A 19,695-nucleotide genomic window follows, 5' to 3' on the forward strand; every position below is an offset into this window, starting at 1 on the left:
TCAACCCTAAATCAAGATATACAGTGGAGTGGCTGATGCTGGGCCTGTCAGAATCCAGAACTAATATGACAGAATTCAGGTTTGATATGATTAGAATAAGAAAAGTTCTATACTGACTCAGCCACACACAGTAACCCTAGGTCCAGCTGTTCATTTGCAGATGCATATTCTTGTTTATGATGGGTGGTAACTGGGAGTGTATGAATGGCTTCCTAGAGCCTGTCATCACCCCTGGGGAAAGAAACAAACTCGCAGCACATGCTGTACCAGTAATAACAAAGGAACACTGGGCTTGAGAAGAAAAGACTTGAGTGTGAGTTAGGCTCCCTGAATACACCTTGGGTAAAAATGTTAATCACAATGAACTTCAATTGCTTTAAGTGTAAGATGAGAATAATGGCACCTACCTAGTTTACAAGGTCACCGGAAAGCTCAGGTTTGGTAATGATTATGAAAGTGCTTTGTAAAATGCAAAAAGTTATACACAAGCATACATATATTTGGAATTGTTATATTATTATCATTATTCAAGTGGTGCTGATGAGCATACTGAATCATACCAAACACTTATCACAGTACCTTTAAATTTTTAATGTATATAAGAACCACCTGGTGATCTTGTTAAACTGCAGATTCTAATTCAGTAGGTCTGGGATCAGACCCGAGTCTATCTAATAAGCTCCCAGGTGATGACAATAGTGCTGGTTTGAGCATCATACTTTAGGAAGCAAGAACTCAGGACAACTTAAGCCTCTAAAAAGTGATGAATAGCTAAAATGCTTCCATATGTGACTCTTGGAGCAAGAATCTGAACATCTTAGGTTATTTAATTTCAAACATAAAGACAGTTTTTACTTTACATTGATTGCAGGTGCCAAGGGCACAGGGGTCTCGCATAACTCGGGTTGTGGCCTATGGGGTCTGTGACCATAATCCAAAAAAGCAATCGAGGACTATGGATGGGTGTCTTCTATACATTTTTTTCCTTTAGATTTTGCTTTGCCTAAATACTCAGCTACCCTTTAGAAAAAAATCAATTTGGCAACTCATTCTTGGCAGTCCTGAAAAATTATTTCCAGTAGAGAAGAGGTTGGACTGAGTGGCCTGAGAGGGGCCTTTCCTTTATATGCATGTGCACCAGGCCCAGCAGCCTTTCAGCAGCTGTGCACACTGTGAAATTCATCTTTGTCACAAACAGCAAATCACATGCTATGGAATATCACAATCTCATTATGGGATGTCATCTCACAGCACAAATACATTATTTTCACCAGATTTACAGACAAGGCAGCCCACGTCACTGCCAGGAGGTGATGGATGGGCTCTATCTGGATGTATTTGGGTGTGTGATTTACACATGGTGGGACCCTGACAAATGTGGCCTGTGGCCAGAATCAGAAGGGCTCTGAAGAAGGTTTCTCCTTCACGGCCTCTTAAACATAAAACCCAGTGGGAAAATGTCTGTGGCACCGATGTGAAAGAAAAGAAATAGGAACAACCTCAAAAGTCTCCCTTTCCTCAGCTTCTCATGCTTTAGAATTTAGACCTCTTAGTAAGGGGACTTTGGTAGAATTCACACTTAACCCCACTGCATGGGCCAACAAAGAAACATCTGGTATTAAAGTCCGTTCTCTAGAAAAACTGTTATTTAACAAGGTATTGTATCTTACAAGAGAACCATGGTGCTACAGCATTTTGGAATTTCTAAAGCAAGCAAATAATCTTACCACGAGAATAAGATGAGAATTACATGTATCATTTTATAGCAGCCTCCTCATATCCACAGGGGATACGATCTAAGATCCCCCCGAAACTGTAGAGAGTACTAAACCCTATACCTGTACGTGGTGGAGACGCTGGACAAAGGGATGATCCACATCCTGGGCAGGATGGAGCAGGACAGTGGAAGATTTATCACGCTATTCAGAACGGGGAGCAATTTTAAACTTATAAATTGTTTATTTCTGGAATTTTCCATGTAATGGTTTGGACCCTGGTTGACTATGACTAACTAAAACCGTGAAAAACAAAACCGTGGGTGGGGGGACTATTATATTTGTGGCTACTTCATCTCTTGGAAAGAGAGAAAAAAATCTTGAAGAGAAATGGAACTATAAATCTCATAATGGAGAATTTCAGTTTTAAAGGGATCTAAAGCCCTCCATATCTTCTATTTGATGCTTTAATCTCTAATTCCCTAATTTTTGCTTCAATACTTGGGGTATTCAGGAGATCATCATCTCCACGTATTTCTGAAATACTTGTACTATTAGCAATCTCTTACACATAATGTCTATGTCTCCAATTGCCATCCACTGGTTTTTAGTTGCAAGTCTTAGTGGCTCACAGAATAAGTCTATCTCATCATTTTCCTAGCTCTCCATTTCTCTAGAGTCTACCTTCCACCAACAATGTATCTAATATCACTAATGCTATGTTGGTCCTCATGGGAAATTTAATTTTCTGAAGAAATAGCATTATACACTGAATTTTTAATATTTTTCAAATTTAATTTCATGTGCTCATCAGAGAGAGAGAGAGAGAGAGAGAGAGAGAGAAAGGAGAGAGCAAGCCAAAATGGCCAGCAAGAGAAAGATCAACAACATCCTGAATAAAGCTGGTGATGCTGTTCACCATTTGGCCCAGTGAATGTGCACCTCGGGGAAAAATGAGAATCTCTTTCCTCTGTTGACTCATTTCCTGGTGTTTCCTTCAGTACAGTCAACTTACCATGCTGAACATGTTTTAAGTATTTTAGATGACTTTTTTTTTTTTTGGTGTAACATGGCACCTAAACACGAGCCAATTCCTTTATTTGGTAAACTACTAAAATTTGGCAAATAAACATTAATTTTAAACTAAGTGTATGAGTTTTGTATTGCTGCTATAAGAAATTACCAAAATGTAGTGTCCCAAATAATTTATTCATCTTATAGTTCTGGAGGGTCAGAAGTGTGAATATGGGTCCTATGGACTAAACTCAAGGTGTCAGCCTCCTTCTGGAGGCTCTAGGGGAGAATCATTTCTTGCTTTTTCCAGCTTCCAGAGGCTGCCCGCATTCCTTGCCTCATGGCCTCCTTTCAACAATGGCGTCTCTTCAACCTCTGCTTCCGTCATCACATCTCCTTCTCTGACTGTCTCTCCTGCCTCCCTCTAATAAGCACTCTTGTGAGTACATTAGTCCCCTTGGATAATCCAGGCTCATCTCCTCTGCTCAAAATCCTAAACTCAATCCCATCTGCAAAGCCCCTTTTGCCATGTAAGATAACATAGTCACAGGTTTTGAGGAGTGGGATGTGGGCTTGTTTGAGGTGGGGGGCATTATTTAGCCTAGTCTACTAAAGCAGCCTACTACCTTAAAGCAGAGGTAACTCTGCACTTTCTAACATGTCTTTCCCGACCTATAGAAGATAAGAGTGAGGAAAGCCCGGGCGCCCCACATTCTGATCTTACCATGTCTCCCCCAAGCGTCTAGCTGTGGGATTGAGGGTATCTCATTTTAAGAGCTGGGGCTTAGTGAGATGAGGCTTTTAGGGAGCACAAGTTAAGGCAGCACACACTCAGGCACCAACCTGTACTCGTATAACCGTGAGAGTGAAGGGCTCTTTAAATGTGTGTCTCTAGGCACCTTGCTTGCGTCATCCTAGGCTCTGCGTCACTTTATCTACTTCTTGGATTTCTCATCTGTAAAACTGTGTTACTATGTTTCATGAGAAACAAATGAACTAATGAACATGAAAGTTCTTTGTCAACAGTATAATGAAATACACGACATTTGTGACAGCTAAGATTTTTTAAAGCATGAGAGTCGAAGAAGTGATACTTCCTATTTTTCACCCAATTAATATAAAAGTTCATTCATGTACATAAAAACTATTAACATATATGTTTACATAGAGAAATCAGGGGTGTCCAAAAGAAACTGTATTATTTTATGGCAATGGTTCTTCAACCTTGGCTGCCTATTGGAATCACCCAGGGAGCTTTTCAAAGTGCTGATGCCGGGGTCTCATCCCTGGAGAATCTCATTTAATTGGCGTGGGTGTAGCCCAGGCACCGGGATGTTTTACGGCTCCCCAGTTGACTCTAATGTGCAGCCAACGTTGAGAATCACTGGTTAATGACTACTTTAGAAGACTTAGAAATATGTTTTGAACTGATTTCAATTTTATGGAAAGTAGAGGATACACTTTTCCTATTTGTAGGATTTATTCCATAGAATCAACACGACAGGCAAAATTCACAAAATCAGTTTCTGATTCATATACAAAACTTTTTTGTTAACATATAGGAGGCATCCAAATATAAAAATGCAAGTAAATGTTTACTTTTGACAAAAAAGAAAGTATTGTGCATAAGTAAAAAAAAACAACAACAAAAAAACAGCCTAACACAGTGTCACCTATAGAGATTAAAACCTATTTGATACAGAGTGTTTTGACCTTGACCCAGGCAGTGGTTCTACATCTTGGCAGCATGTTACAATGAACTGGAGAGTTTTTAAAACCTTAATGCCCTAACTTCATCTCAGACCAGTTAAGTTAGAATCTCTGAGAGTGAGACCCAAGCATCATATTAGAAAAATCTCCCTATGTGATTTTCATGTACCAATAAAGTCAGAACCCTTAAACTAATTCACTTAAACTCAAAATCAATATGACCAGCATTTACTGAGAACAGGCCATTTATTGTCAGAAGCTGCAGAGGTTGCTCCCTTTCCTTAAGAGGAACCAGTTTAGTGAAGGAGAAAAAGAGCAACATAATAAAGGTAGGAACAAAGTGCAGTGAGAGCATCAAGGAAGGCAAGCAGGCAATTTCTCCTTGGATAAGGCATGGGGAAGAGGAATAACACTGACCACTGCAAGGTTCATCAAGGAATTTTGTGAAGGTGAGACCTTAACTGGGTCTGTGATGAGAAGGACACTTCTAGGCAATGATATAGCATGTAGAGCAGATGAGAAGCTTAAATGAAAGTAACGTTTTATATAAGATGGTTAATTTTCTCAGTTAACATAGAATTAAGCAAACAATGCCTTATTGAATAGAGAGAATTTTAGCATTTATCAAATTATTTAAACATATCCCTGAAACACTACTCAGCCATAAAAAGGACCCACCTATTAATGAACACACAAGAAGGATGAATCTGAAGGGAATAATGCTGAGTTGAAATAGCCAATCTCAAAATACCATACACTGTATGATACCATTCATATGACATTCTTGAACTGATAGCATTATAGAGAACAGATTAGAGGTTTCCAGCAGTTAAAGATGGGTGAGCAGGGTGAGAAGGGAAGGATGTGAATATAAAAACTGAGAAAGAGGAAAATCATTGTGGTGATGGTTTAATTCTGTAGCTTGATTGCAGAATTTATTGGGTCGTCTGAAAAGTCATGACGTAGTTTTCTATGTTTTTCATTGCAAAAATGCATCATGACTTTTTCGAAGACCCAATATATCAATCTACATGTGTGACAAAATGGGATAGAACTACATGCTTACATTTTACCAATGTCAATTTCCTAGTTTTGATATTGTGTTATATCAAATATATTAGATATATATCTTATATATTATATTATGTTTCATATATTATAGTATATCAGCTATATACATAGTGTATATATATACACATAATATATGTATATATATATTAGTAATATGTAACCAATGATGGAAACTGAGAGAAAAATATGCTGAACCTCTTCACACTATCTTGGAAATTTTCTGTGCATCTATAATTATTTCAAAATTAAAAGTTTTTTTAATGAACTAGCAAAATAAAATACATTGTTACAAAAGAAACCACACAGCTTAGAATATTACTATTCTAAATCAAAAGGCAATTTAGGCTCTCAAAAGTACACAAAGAATTTATTGGTTTTTCTTTTATTCTTACATTCTCTCATTTCTCTTTCCCTCTTCTTTCTGTATTTTTTCCCTTCCTTTTTCTCTCTTATTTTTTTCTTTTTTTTCCTCACGTTCTAATTTCTTTTCCAAAATTACAGCTTGAAGAATACATTTTAAGAATATTCCAAACAACAGAAAAAATAAAAAATAATAAAGGGCTTAAATGATAGAGAAAAGTTAATGATGCTTCAAAAAGTTTCAGTCGTTACTAGGCTAGAGGCCCATTCTGAAAATTTAGTTTATAATTTACACAGCATGATACTCATATGCTGTTATATTAATATGCTAGCTCTGGGCTAAAATAAGAACCAAATAACATCTCAATTACAACCACTTTAACTCCTTTAATCTAATGGTGACATATTAACAACAAAGAGCAAACTTTTGGGGGTGAGATTGAGAAACACAGCTTAAATATCAGAGTTTAGAATGTCTATGTATTTATAAAGTTGATTACAAGCTGATATTTTAAACTATGTTTTGCTTAAAATTTATTCACATAACAAAAATAAAATGGTCCTTTGTGGAGAGAATTCCTATACTAACCTCACTAATGTATCTAATAAAGATAGGCACCTCTGTTGTAGCTAAATGCTCTTGAGGAATTATCTAGAAAGCAAATCACATTTTTCTTTTGATCTCCATTTTGACAACAAAAATAAGTTTGTTCTGGCAGTTCTTGCCAGTGAGAAGTCAGGTGATTAGAAGTTCCCCCAAGGATTGGTAACAGGCTCAGGCCCTTGTCTGAACCCAGTGCCTCGTGTAAGTCATCAAGTGCTCTTTCCACTTGATTACTGATGTTCTTGACAACAGACAGATGCTGAAACTCAAAGGCCTCAGCACCTTCTCCATGATATACCAGTGCTGTAAAGAAATCATTGCTTGATCTTGGTATGTCATAATTTATATTTCCAAGTATATAAAAAACAAACACCTAAAATTATTCAAAGATTTAAGTGGGTTTTGTTCAAACAACGAAAAAGAAATAAAGCTTTTTCTTGTATAAAGAGAATTACATACTCCAGATCACCTAAAAATATTTTTTAATTGAAGAGAATATGAGTATCCCTTAGGAAAAAGAAGTAACTATTTATACTAAGAAATTTAATGAGATTATCATATACCTTAATAGTCCTAGAGTCACTGTGGATTCTTTTTTTTATTATTAATTCTTAGGGAGATTTGTACATTTGCTGACTTAAAGAAAATGGATAATGGCCCACTAGGTTATTGGAAACCATTTTATTAAGTTCTTCCAACTCAAAGCGAGCAAAGAAAGTCAAATTATGACAAAACTAGAGCATCAATTGTGAATTTAAAGAAATACTGAGCCTTCTTGAAAGTGAAATATAAAGCAAATTGTACCAAGAGCTACTTTCAAACAATGAAACCCTAGATCAAGTTTCAAATCCTAGGATGCATGGGGCAGCCCCTCGTGCATGAGCCTCTTGCTGGCAGGTGTGTAATATGATGTGATGAGGAGCCAAGCTTGAGAGCTCAGAGGACCCAGAGGATCAATCCTTTCATTGTAGACTTTCTGCAATCTGGCAGGGACTTTCTTTCCAGCCTTTCTCTTGTTATCTCTTCTCCATCTCTCTTTATTCAATTACCCACCATTCTATTCTCTCTGGTCCTGATCTCTCCCAATGCTCTTCATTCTCAATGTCTTTCCCATAGCTAGAAAGCCTTTCTCACCCATTCAGCATCTGTCTGAACATTTACTATCTTCCCTGGGCAAAGAAAAAGATAGGCAGTGTCCTTGCCTTGATAGAGTTGAACTGTAAGTGGGAGAGACGCATAATAAATAAATAAGTAGTTAAACAAGATAATTTCGGATTCTGATAAAAGATCTGAAGGTAATCAATAAAGCGATGTATAGAGATTAGCTGGGGCAAAGAAGCAGAGCTACTGTACATAGATGGGGCATCAGGGAAGGTGTCTCTGAAGAGATGACATTAAACTGGGAATTGAAGAATAAAAAGGAGCCTGCTGTGCAAAGAACAGGAGAAGAGCTTCCCAGGCTGGGGAAAAGAAAATGTGAAAGCTCTGTGGTGGGTATAGAATTAGTAAGTTCAGACAATTAAATTGAAATGAAAGTGGCCAGAATATAATAAGCGATTCCAAGTGAGGTCAGAAGAGGGATTACATAGGGTCACGTAGTATCTACCAAAACATGGGAAGGAGTTCATATTTTATTTTTAGTGAGATAGGAAGTCACTGACTATTTTAAAGCATAGGAGTAATATGATCAATTTTATTTATATTCATATTTTTAAAATATTACTCTAGTTATAGTATAGAGAATTTTAATTGGGGAAAAATAGAAACAGGAAGATCCATTAGGAAGTTATTGCCATGTATCAGGTTGGAGAGAACTTTGGCTTGGATTAAGGTGATAATGGTGGAGAATGAAAAAAGTGAATGGATTCTAGTTATATTTTGAAGGTAGAATCAACAACTCTTATAGAAGGATTGGTCTTGAAGGATAAGAGAAAAGTAGAAATACAGGATGATTTGTGGTTTGGGGACCAATAATCATTTCTAAACTCCTACCCATTTAGTTTTCTATCTATATTTAAATATTTATATCCTTGGAACAAAAATTCCACTTCTGTTTGTCTCTCTTCAGGGAAATACTAACATATAGGTACAAAGAGACACATACTAAGATATTTATTTTAGAATTGTGTGTGATAGCAAAAATTGACATCAACCTAAGTATTCACAAAAAAGAGAACACCTTCATAAGCTAAAGTACATCCATAACACAAAATTTCTGACAGTTGTCGATGAAGGGTCCTAGTGTTGTAAAATGAGAAAAATCATAAAGCTGTATTTTCAAGTAAAAAAAAAGTCAATTTATAGAATTACATATAACACAACTTCATGTACGGGAAAGGGTGATAATGTACAAAAATAAATACATATTTAAACAAATCCATAAAAATGTGACTCCATAAAATCACACCTGAGGAAATCCTACACTTCATTATACAGAAGAGAGAAGCAAGGACCAGAGAAGTTGAAGTGCGATTTCACAATCGTACAGCTAGTTGAAAATGAACCCAAGTCTCCTGGTAGACTAGGCTACTTGGCTCTTAAAGACATTGACTTGTGTCTTAGTTCAGGTTGGTGGCTTATAAACAACAGACAATTATTCCTCCAAGTTCTAGAGGCTGGAAGTCCAAGATCAGGGTGCCTTTGATGGTTGGTTTTTGGTGAGAGCCATCTTGCCAGTTGTAGACTGCCATTTTCTCATTGTACACCTGTATGGTGAAAAGAGGGTGAGAGCGCTCTGTGGGGCCTCTTTTCTAAGGGCGCTTATCCCCTTCATGAGGGCTCCACCTTCATGACCTTATCATATCCTAAACCCTCCACCTCCTAATACTATCACATTGGGAGTTTAGGATTTCAACATATAGATTTGGAAGGGAACACAAACATTCATCTATAACAACATGTTAGTATCTTTTGTTAACATATGTGCAGGTTTAGTTTCATTTATTAAGTATATATCTGGCTGCAATGTGTGGATTTTTGAGGATAAGATGGATGCAGCTAGTCAATGTATAATGAATGGATATATATTTCTTTCTAGCTGTGGGAATAAGCAATGATGGATCCAAGGAATTTAGAGTAAGCCAGAGAGTTCTTGAATAAACAGAAACAGGAAGAACTTATTGGAACCTGGGATCACACACACACACACACACACACACACACACACACATGCACACACGCGCGTGCGCGCGCACACACACACACCAAGCAGAAGGAGAATCTAACAGTATGGGGTAAACTGATGGACTAGCCACATATTCCAAGGAATTAACGGACTTCAAAGACCTACTTCCCTCCCCATCACATCCTGAGAGATGATGCTTTGGCATGACACCACTAATTCAATGATGATTTTAAGATATAATGAAGTAAACAGTAGAATTCTGAGGCAGAATTTTCTGTGGCCAAGGTTTGATGGACATGGGAATGGAAAATCTAGGCGAGAGGAAGGCGCAAGAAGCAGAGAAGAAAATAAAGGAGTGCATCCATGTGGTTTTGGGTTTTTTTTTTCTCATTGTATTTCATCAAATCTGCAGCTGGTTCTTTCAAGTGGGAATAAGGCAAGTGTTATCCCTGCTACATACACTTCAACTTGGTTCTCAGGGGTACTATCATGGGGACTGAGCAGTGGGAAACGCTTCTTCCACACGATCCCTTCCATGCAGAGGGATCTCTGTCGCAATAGCAGCCATGTCCTCTCTCTGCTTCTGTCTTACTCCTCCCTGTGGAGGAGAGGGCACATTGGACTCAGAGAAGCAACTAAGTAGCCTTGGCCCTTCAGCTACCCTTTTCCATTCTGAGACCTGATCTTTCTGCAGAAAGCATGCATTCTGCTCTATTTCTCAATGCCCTGAGCTTTACAAAGGCAGATGTTCTTTACAAGGCAGGGTCTGTGTGGTAAATCTTTCTTTTCCTGGGATTCAGTAGTAGTAAGACCACTCACCCATCAATAGAAACTACATTCTCTGACTGCAGCTTCCTTGATAATAAAACGTGTTGGCCTCCCACCTATCTTAAGTCTTACATTCCCCTAGGTTCAGAACCCAAATGGACAAGAGGGGGCTATTTACTGGGCCTGCTCAAACCTGAATAACTATTATGGCATGGCTGGGAACAGTCCCCCGGTCAAACTGGATTTAGTGCTGGCGTGGGATCTGGTAGGGGCACACTGCCTAACACCAGTTGATCAAGAAATGTTCGAGTCAGTAGACAGTCAGCAAGTTTTGTAGGGATTTTTTAACAAATGTCACTACAGGAATAAGCATTCTGTTATTATTAGAGATGTCTGTTTGCACTTAATGTGATTAAAATATTTTCATTGCAATGAAAATAAATCTTACTGCCTGGATGACTTGAAGTCGAAGAAATAAACATTCTGTTATTATTAGAGATGTGTGTGCACTTAATGTAATTAAAATATTTTTATTGCAATGAAAATAAGTCTTACTACCTGGATGACTTTAAGCCTAAGAAAAATGTCAGCCAAGTCTCCCTTGCTGTCACCTGGAAGACATGCTTCCTCTGGCCTTGATTCTAAAAGCTTCCTCTGTATCACTCCAGCCACTCACCGTAAACAGCTTTCTACGGCAGCAGCTGTGAATGTCTTCTCTGCCATTTCTAGTGTTGTTAGCTACTGCAGCCCAGGGACCTTATCTTATTCATGGCTGTGTGCTTTGCAGCATTTATTACAGAGATTTGCAATTTGTAGATAGCAAGGAAATGCAATTTTAAAATGTTTAAAAGCAAGCAGATCATAAACCCAAAGGCTGAGAGCTAATGGCAAATCCTATCATGTACTTTTCCTCTCCATAGCCATTTAATTACATATTTGAAAATCAGTGGAAATCAAGGACGGTCTTGAAAAGGAGAAATTCCAAAAGAGCATCTTTGGCAGTTGAGAGAGGTAGAAAGAGGGAGGGGGAGTGCTTCTTGTCAAATGTTACTTCATATTTTTCAATATTTCTTAACCTAATAACCCATATTTTCCAGGCTCTTGCACCCCACCAGCGTGATAGAGGAACCAATTCCCCTACAAAATCCTTCCCTTCCCATCACCATTCCCAAATGGGTATCTCAGGTCATCTGCACACGAAGCTCTTTGAAGGTCACTTGGTACTTCTCTCTGCCACAGTTGCCCGGTTCTTGACCCAGTCTCCTTAGCCCATTCTCTCAGGGCTCCCAAAGCTGCATTCTCAAGCTGCCAGGTAGGTCAAGTGATAACGGGGTCCTCACAGACTGAGGAAACTACCTCATTTTCCCACACCACCTCACTTGGGCTCCAGGAAAGGGTGCGTATGTTCATTGTCTCTTGGAGAACTTCAGGAAAACAGTTCCTGCAGATTCTGCCCCATCGTTTCTCTTCATCCCTTCTTCTGTTAGATGCATATGCAAACCTCTTCCTCAGTCTCTTTCAGAAGAAAAACCCCTCATTAAAATTCATGCTTGGAGAACCTGCTCTCACCTCAGCTGTGCCCCAAAGCACTTAAACAGAACCCTCCCTACATCAGTGAATTATTGCTTCAGGCCATGCCTTATCTTGCACTGATTGGCTAAAGAAACAGCAGGGAGCCTCACAAGCCCCGGAGAAGCCATCCCAAACTAACCATACATTGCATCTAGCTCTGAGTCTATGGGCTGAGAAACTTGCCACTTCCAGTTCCATCTCCGTGCTCACATAGACAAGTTATTGCCCAATTCCATCTGCAGTTCAAACTCAGCCACAGTGGAGTAGGACTGAATGAAGAAGTGTGAGTATGGAAAAGAGCGCTGGATGAAGGAATGAACTCCATAGTCCCTCACTGTAGTCCTAGTTGTGCTGCTATATTCATGTGACCTTGGAAAACTAATTTCCTCCGCTTGTTCCTCAGTTTTCTTATCTGTATCTAAGGTGGTTAGACCTCATGATCATATTGATTACATTGACATACTAAGAATAAATGACAGCTTATCTAATAGAAATACTAAATATTATTTTTTTGGCCCTAGTTTAGTCTCATTTGGTCATTCAGACAGGATCCATATAATCCCATGCTCATGCATATATTCAAAGCTTGAGCCCTTTTAAGATTACACAAACCCAAGAATACTCATGTCAGAAGTCCTATCCCTATCCTTTAAAGATAAGAAAATACCTTGCTGCTGGCTCACCTACTACGCTGAGACAAAGACAAAAACAAAGGGGCTGAGAATGAATTAAGTGAGAGCAACATTTATTGTCCCTTCTGGAACATACAAACCTGTATGTTTATTAGTAGCCAATGAACTATTTCTGGTTTAAGCTATGATCTTTTTCTTGGCTGAGGAAATACACTGAAGCATTAGGTTTTATCTGACACTCAGGGAAAATCACGTTGCAAAAGGAATAATGGAACAGGGGTTTGCATTGCAAAGCAACAATGATCAATCCTTGACTTGAGCTGCAGGAGGCCTGTTCATTGGACAACACACATATGTGATAAATTGTACCCCTTCTTCTCTCAGTGAGAGGCTAGGCCTAAATTCATTTCATTAATTTTATTGATTTATAGTCTGTGCAAGATAAAAGTCATGTGACTACATGGCTAACCCTGGTAATACCCCATGTTCCTTGACAGTTTTTCTGATAGGTCTAGAAGTTGGGGATTTTTTTCCCTTCCAGGCCATATCTTTTCACAGGAGCTCAGAATGCAAGAGAGCTCATGGGTTGTCTGTGTTAACTCTCTTTTCCCAGCAAAATGATTCTCACTTTCTTAAAACTTCTCTAAGTATCATACAACTGAGGGGAACACATCTAAATGGCAGGGAACTCACAAGCTCTTGAGTCAATTTCTTCCATTTTTGGATGGCTCCAATGATAAGAAAGTACTTAAGAATCATGAGTGTAAAAACTATCTTCCTACCCAGGTTCAAAATATTACCTTAACGTATATACTCTTAGCTTACCTCCTCACATAATAAATACTTGACAAATAATAAGTATGACTCAGGCATTAATATTAGACTGAAGAAGTTCACTGGAGTATTATATACCAAGATCATGAATATTGAAAGCAGGATGCTGGCCTGAGGTGAAGTGTAACATTAGGCAAATTATTCTCTAAGCCTCAATTTCCTCATCCATAAAATGTGGAAAATAATAGCCTCTACCTTACAGGGTTGAGAGGATTAAATGAGATCATGCAAGCTGACACTTAATACAGTAGCTGACAGTAAGCTCTCAAAGTATTTAGTTATTATTAACATTACCATCAATAATTATTTCTGGTAATTCTCTCTTCAATTGAAAAACTATGAGGCATATACACTGAAACAGAATGGGCAAAACTAACCTGTTGAGAGTTAACAATAGAAAACCTCTAATTGATGGCAGAAAACTCTGTCTTAGTCCAGCTCCTAATCGCTTCTGCATAACATGGTATTTAGTACTTTTCTACATCCCTTGGGATATTGGACCCATTTTACTATTGCTTATGTAGATGAGTATCACAAGCTATTGCTTCTACCAATCAGTGGTCATAGAATTGGGTGGGGTTTGGGAGATCAAGTCCATCATAGATATTTCACATATATTGAAACTCAGACTTAAAGAGAGGAAGCAATATGGCCAAGGTCATCCAGGTTTTTAGTAGAAGAACTAGAACCAAACAAATAACCCTGACTACCAAGTCAGAATTCCTTTTACTCTACCACACTGTTAGTAGATACCAAGAAATTTGTAAACATGCAACATCTTTGGCATTTGAGCTCTGTTCTCTGAGGATAACTAAACATGCAGCCTTCCTTCATTTTTGCTAGAGGCCTTTAGAGAGAGAGTGATTGCCATTTCTCCCCTCTGCCCCCCATCCCAGTTATTGCCATAGATTTTCTCCTGATCGCTGTCTACAATTGTGTCACTTATATCAATCAGGCCTCTGAGTGTAAGTGACAGGAAACCAATTAAAACTAATTAAGGCAAAAGGAAATTATTGGGGAAAATTAAATTGGGAAGTGTTTTCCAGAAGTGAAGGGATGTTGACTTTGGAAAGAAAAGAAACTTCTGGGGTTCATGGACCTTCTGCCCATAGTACTATTAATGCAATATGATTACAATGACACCCAGTCTCTGTCTGTTTTGTTCTTAGTTTTAAATAAAAGACACAGAGAGAGATAGACAGAGACTAGATGGGCCCAGCTTGGGTCCAGTGTCTACCCTGGGACCAATTTGCTATTGTGAGAGTTGGAAGATTACCCACACTGTATAGCTGTGCTAGAGACCTCTACCTAGATAGAGCATGAGGGGCTTTAGCTACAGAATAGAAAACCATCGTAAGAAGGACAGCTGCCCCAAGAGGTGTGTACTAATTCCTCTATGTGTCTCTCCAAGCATACTGTGAGTTTCTAGAAGCCACCCTGTCAAATTCACCTTTAGACAGAATTTTCAAACACCTTCCTTACCTTGTGTGTAGTAAGCATCCAATGCATATTTGTGGATTTTAATGTATTAGATCTGAAGCTTCTCTTGACCCAGGCATACCAAACCAAACTGAGAAGGCTATGGTACCCAACTAACAAAAAAGAGATCTCTGCAATATTTTTGCTCACTTAGAAAACACCATCATATACAAGTATACACAAGTAATACCTCCTGGCTCATACATCGAAGAAAATGTATGGCTCCAAGGAAAGTTTTCCTGACCACGCTTCCTCTCCAGCTTCCTGTAAGGACAGGGCCCCTCTTTCTCAGGCAACCTTCCTACTGAAAATGTGTCTTCTTCCTGACAGCATGTCACTTCCCCACAGCTCAGTCTTCTGTGGTTGAAATGGAGCCCTGCTGTGCTTAGGTCATTAGGAATATCATCTTCCTTCTTCAGATGACAGACATCAAGAGGACATGTTCTCTTCTGAGAAAAAGTCCCAATTAAATATGCTCATTAAAGTCCTGTGATTCTCCTGCTTTCTTCAAATGCATAACAAAGATGGATCACTTTCTGCTGACCTGAAGCCTGGCTGGGGAATGCTTGGCCCAGGCTGAGGTTTGGGCTGACCGCCAGAGCCTTATGGGATGTACTAGGCATTTTTCACTGTCAAATGCCAGATTTTTGCTGCTGCCCCTCCAGCTGGTTATCAGATGCTGGCAGGCAACTGCATAAGGAACCCAAACCAAAATATCACAGTTTACCCAGAATCAAAAAAAATATAACAAATTAAGGTAAAAATTGAGTTCAAAGCTGCCCAGTCCCAGCCCCTAATTGACCACATCCACCATCCCTGGCTTTGTACATACAGATTATGATGCCGTGTGGTAGGTAGGGAGAAATGACAAGAGATCAGAACACCTGAGTTCGCCCACTGGCCCTATCACCAGCTGGTTGTATAATCTTTCAGCCTAAGGTCCACTGTGTGAAAAGAAAATACTGCTAAGACATTGCAGTTCACTGACTTTATTTTAAGGTATAGTCCCAACAAATTTGTGTCAGAATACCACGGACACGACTACCACGATTAGCTAATATTTATACAATATTTGCTCTCTCAGACACTGTTATGTGCTGAATTACTGTGTATAAACTCACTTAATCCTTATAACAACCTTTTCAAGAAATTTAGAAATTTCTTTTTTAAAGATTTTTATTGGGGAATTGGGTGGATGGGAACAGTGCTGGGGAATTGGGGGGAAGGGGAACAGACAAGTTGCTGTTGTTTTGTTCTTCAGTCTTGTTGTGGAGGACGTTGCTTCACTGGCCCAAGTTGGCACCATCATTGCGCTCTTCCTGGGCGAGCAGATCAGTCGCCGGTTTCTGGACGGCCGCTCACTGTGGCTGCTGGCTACATACAGTAAGTAGCCCATGGCAACCCACTGCCACAGGGGCTGCAGCCTACGCTGTCGCGAGTGACTCAAGGCAGCCCAGCTCCAGGTTGAGCTGTTGTTCAGCATCTTAGCTGTGGAGGGCAGTGTCACTGGCCCTCATATGTGGGATCCGAACCAGGGCCCTCTGGCGTCCCAAGCCAGCTCATAACCAACGCACCACTTGGCCAGCCCGAAATTTAGTCATATTATTCTTCTTATTTCACAGATGAAGAAACTGAAATGCAAAGAGTGAAATAACTTGACCAAGGGTTACATCAGCCAGTAGATGACAGAGCTTCAGAACTCATGTTTTTTACATCTGTGGTATCTCAATAATGTCTCAGTTACCAAAACTAATGTGGTGATGCTGTGCTTCTTTCTTGGCCTCTCTCTGCCCCCAACATTTGGTTTCTGGTACTAAGTATATTTTTTTTATCGCCCTCAAATTGGTTCACTATTTCTCTACTAACTGGCCATTTCTGAAGATTTTATCCCATTTAGAAATCAGCTCATCTCTGCCTTCTAAAAACCACCAAGGTGTAGTTAGTCTGTATTTGCTCTGATCTTCATAAATTCACTGTCTACAATTCTCACTTGGCAATGAATGTGTTGCTTCATTAAGTCATTATTTTTATTATTATCATTTATCTCTTGATAATCTTTTACTACTTATGCCCTATCTCACCATCTAGATGGAATACCTTGAGGATGAGGACGTAGATCATACTTCTTTAACCTACTCTTAGCCCCGACACAATGCCTTGGGCCAATCAGTAAATGTTAACCAAGTTTAGTATAGCTTCTTCCTCAGCTACAGCCTAAACTATGCTCCTCATCAGTCAGTGCCCTCTTTGGAAACAGTGTCCTCTTTGGAAATGATGGTATTAGAGTTGTCAACCAGAAGCCTGATGACTTTTACTGAAGGCAGGACTGGGAAAGGGCACCCTGATTTATGTCCACGTTCCTGTGACAGCCTAGGTGTGTTACTTGTGCCAGAGCCTCACCATGTCTGCACAACTCTGTGTGTCTGATGGTATCAGGACAAACTTTTCTGGCGATGGCCAGCCAAGAAAAAACAGCTGGCAAATGTGGGGAAGACAGTATCAGGCACCTGCCCACTTAGATCAGCTTTTGGTGCCAGCTTCGCATTTTGCATCAAGGCCTGCATTGAGAGTAGACAGTGGCTATATTTTTTTTCTCCTCTCCAAAAGCTGGTGTGTGGGTGCCAGGTTCATAATGGTCATCTGTTGGGTTATCTGTCCACAGCACCTGCAACTCAAACAACCAAATCCAGAGGCTGCCAAGATCCTGGCACTCCCAGAGTATAATAGCAATGCTAAGAGCTGAGGGGGTGACGAATGTCCAGCTAATCTTGTCACCTGCTCTTAGAGGTTCCAATACCCTAATGCTAAAGGAAAGCTGAAAGGTTTTCCAGATGCATTGTATTTTATAAGTGTCATGTATTTCAGCAAACACAGGTGATACAAAATGATTCAACAAACTGTGAGGAGCTTGATAATTTTCAGGAGGGTTAATGTCCTTTTATTGCTCCCATAATACTGAGTTATTAACAACCTTCAATGTGTTTTTAAGCAGCTGCTCCCCGGTTTTATGGAACAATCAAGATAAACCAACTTTGTCTACAGCAAGAAGAGAAGGTGGTAGCCATAGTTTTTAAAATTGTACTCCTAAAACTGCTCTGAAGCAGGTGGTGAGCAGGGCAGGCTCTGAACAGGGGGAAATAGTAACAAGAGGAATAAATACAAAAACACTTTTATTATTACTTAAATCCCTGTAAATATAATTGACATTTTGAAACAAAAATAGTAACAATAAACTGTGGGGTTTATAACATATATAGAAGTAAAATGTATGACGACAACAACAGCACAAAAGCCAAGAGAGTAGAAGTGAAAATAAACTCTTGTAAGGTTCAAATACTTGATGTGAAATGGTATACTATCACTTGAAGATAGAATAGAAAAAGTTTAGATGAATACAATAAATCCAAAGCAGCCATTAAAATAAAACCACAAAGAATTATTGTTAATTTGCAAACAAAAGATATAATAACATAGAACTTAAAAAATACCCATTTAATCCAAAACAATGCAGAAAAAGAAGAGAAGGGGAAAAGACAACACATGAGAAAAATAGAAATCAAATACCAAAATAGCAGACTTAAACCCAATCATGTCAATAATCACATTAAATGTAAATGGTCTAAGCACCCCAATTAAAAGGCAGAAATTTTGGATCATATTGGATTTAAAAAAGCAAGACACAACCATATGCTGCCACAAGAAATCAGTTTAAATATTAAAAATATAAACATGTTAAAAGTAAAAGCATGGAAAAAATATACCATATTAATATTAAATGGAAAAAATTTATGGAGTAGCATGATTAATAGCAGACCAGGAAGATTTCAAAGCAAAGAATATTACCAGGGATAAAAAGGATCAATTTTCAATGATAAATGGACCAACTTATAGCAGAGCTATTTGTTTTGGTGTTTTTATTTAGATGATCCTATGTTCATGAATTGGAAGTCTCAATATTAAGAAGTTAATTTTTTCCAAGTTGATCTATGAGTTACAAGCAATTTCAATTACTATCCCGAAAGGACTTTTTAAATGAAATTGACAAGTTGTCTCATCTGGAAATGCCAAAACAACTTTGAAGAAAAACAAAGTTGGAGGACTTACACTATCTGACTTCAAAATTTATCATAAAGTTATAGTAATCAAAACAGTGCAATAGCAGTGTAAAGATAAATAGAACATAGCAAGATAGAAAATCTAGATGTAGACTCACACATATATGGTAATTGATTTTTGACATAGGTGTAAAAGTAATTCAAAGAAGAAAGCATAGTCTCTTGAACAAATGGAATGAGAAAAATTGAATATCCATAGGCACAAAAAAAAAAGTGAATTTTGGTCTATACCTTGCAACATATACACAAGTGAATTAAAAATGAATCATAGATCTAAATGTAAAACCTAAAACTATAAAACTGCCAGAAATAAACATGGGAGAAAATCTTTGTGGCCTTTATATCTAGGCAAAGATTTCCTAGGTATGACACCACAAAGGTGTGAGTGCCAAGAAGAGTATGTGACAGGCACCAAGCACTCACAATCTCTCTGTTGAATTAGTGAATGGAACACTAAAAGGAAGATCACTTCTACCCTGCCTACTGCACAGAACTCTGGTAAGAGAGAGAAAAAAAATGACACTAAATATTAAAAAATATAATGATATTGATATTTTTATTATTTATAATGTGATGTAGCTCAGAGTTTAAAGCTGATTACCCAGTTAAATGCTGATTGGTTAATGAATACAGTTTAAATGGGCTGGACTGATCAGCCATCTTTTAATCTGTTTTTTTCAATCAGGGTTCTTACTTG

Source organism: Hipposideros armiger, unplaced genomic scaffold, assembly GCF_001890085.2.
Source record: "Hipposideros armiger isolate ML-2016 unplaced genomic scaffold, ASM189008v1 scaffold_971, whole genome shotgun sequence".
NCBI lineage: Eukaryota > Metazoa > Chordata > Mammalia > Chiroptera > Hipposideridae > Hipposideros > Hipposideros armiger.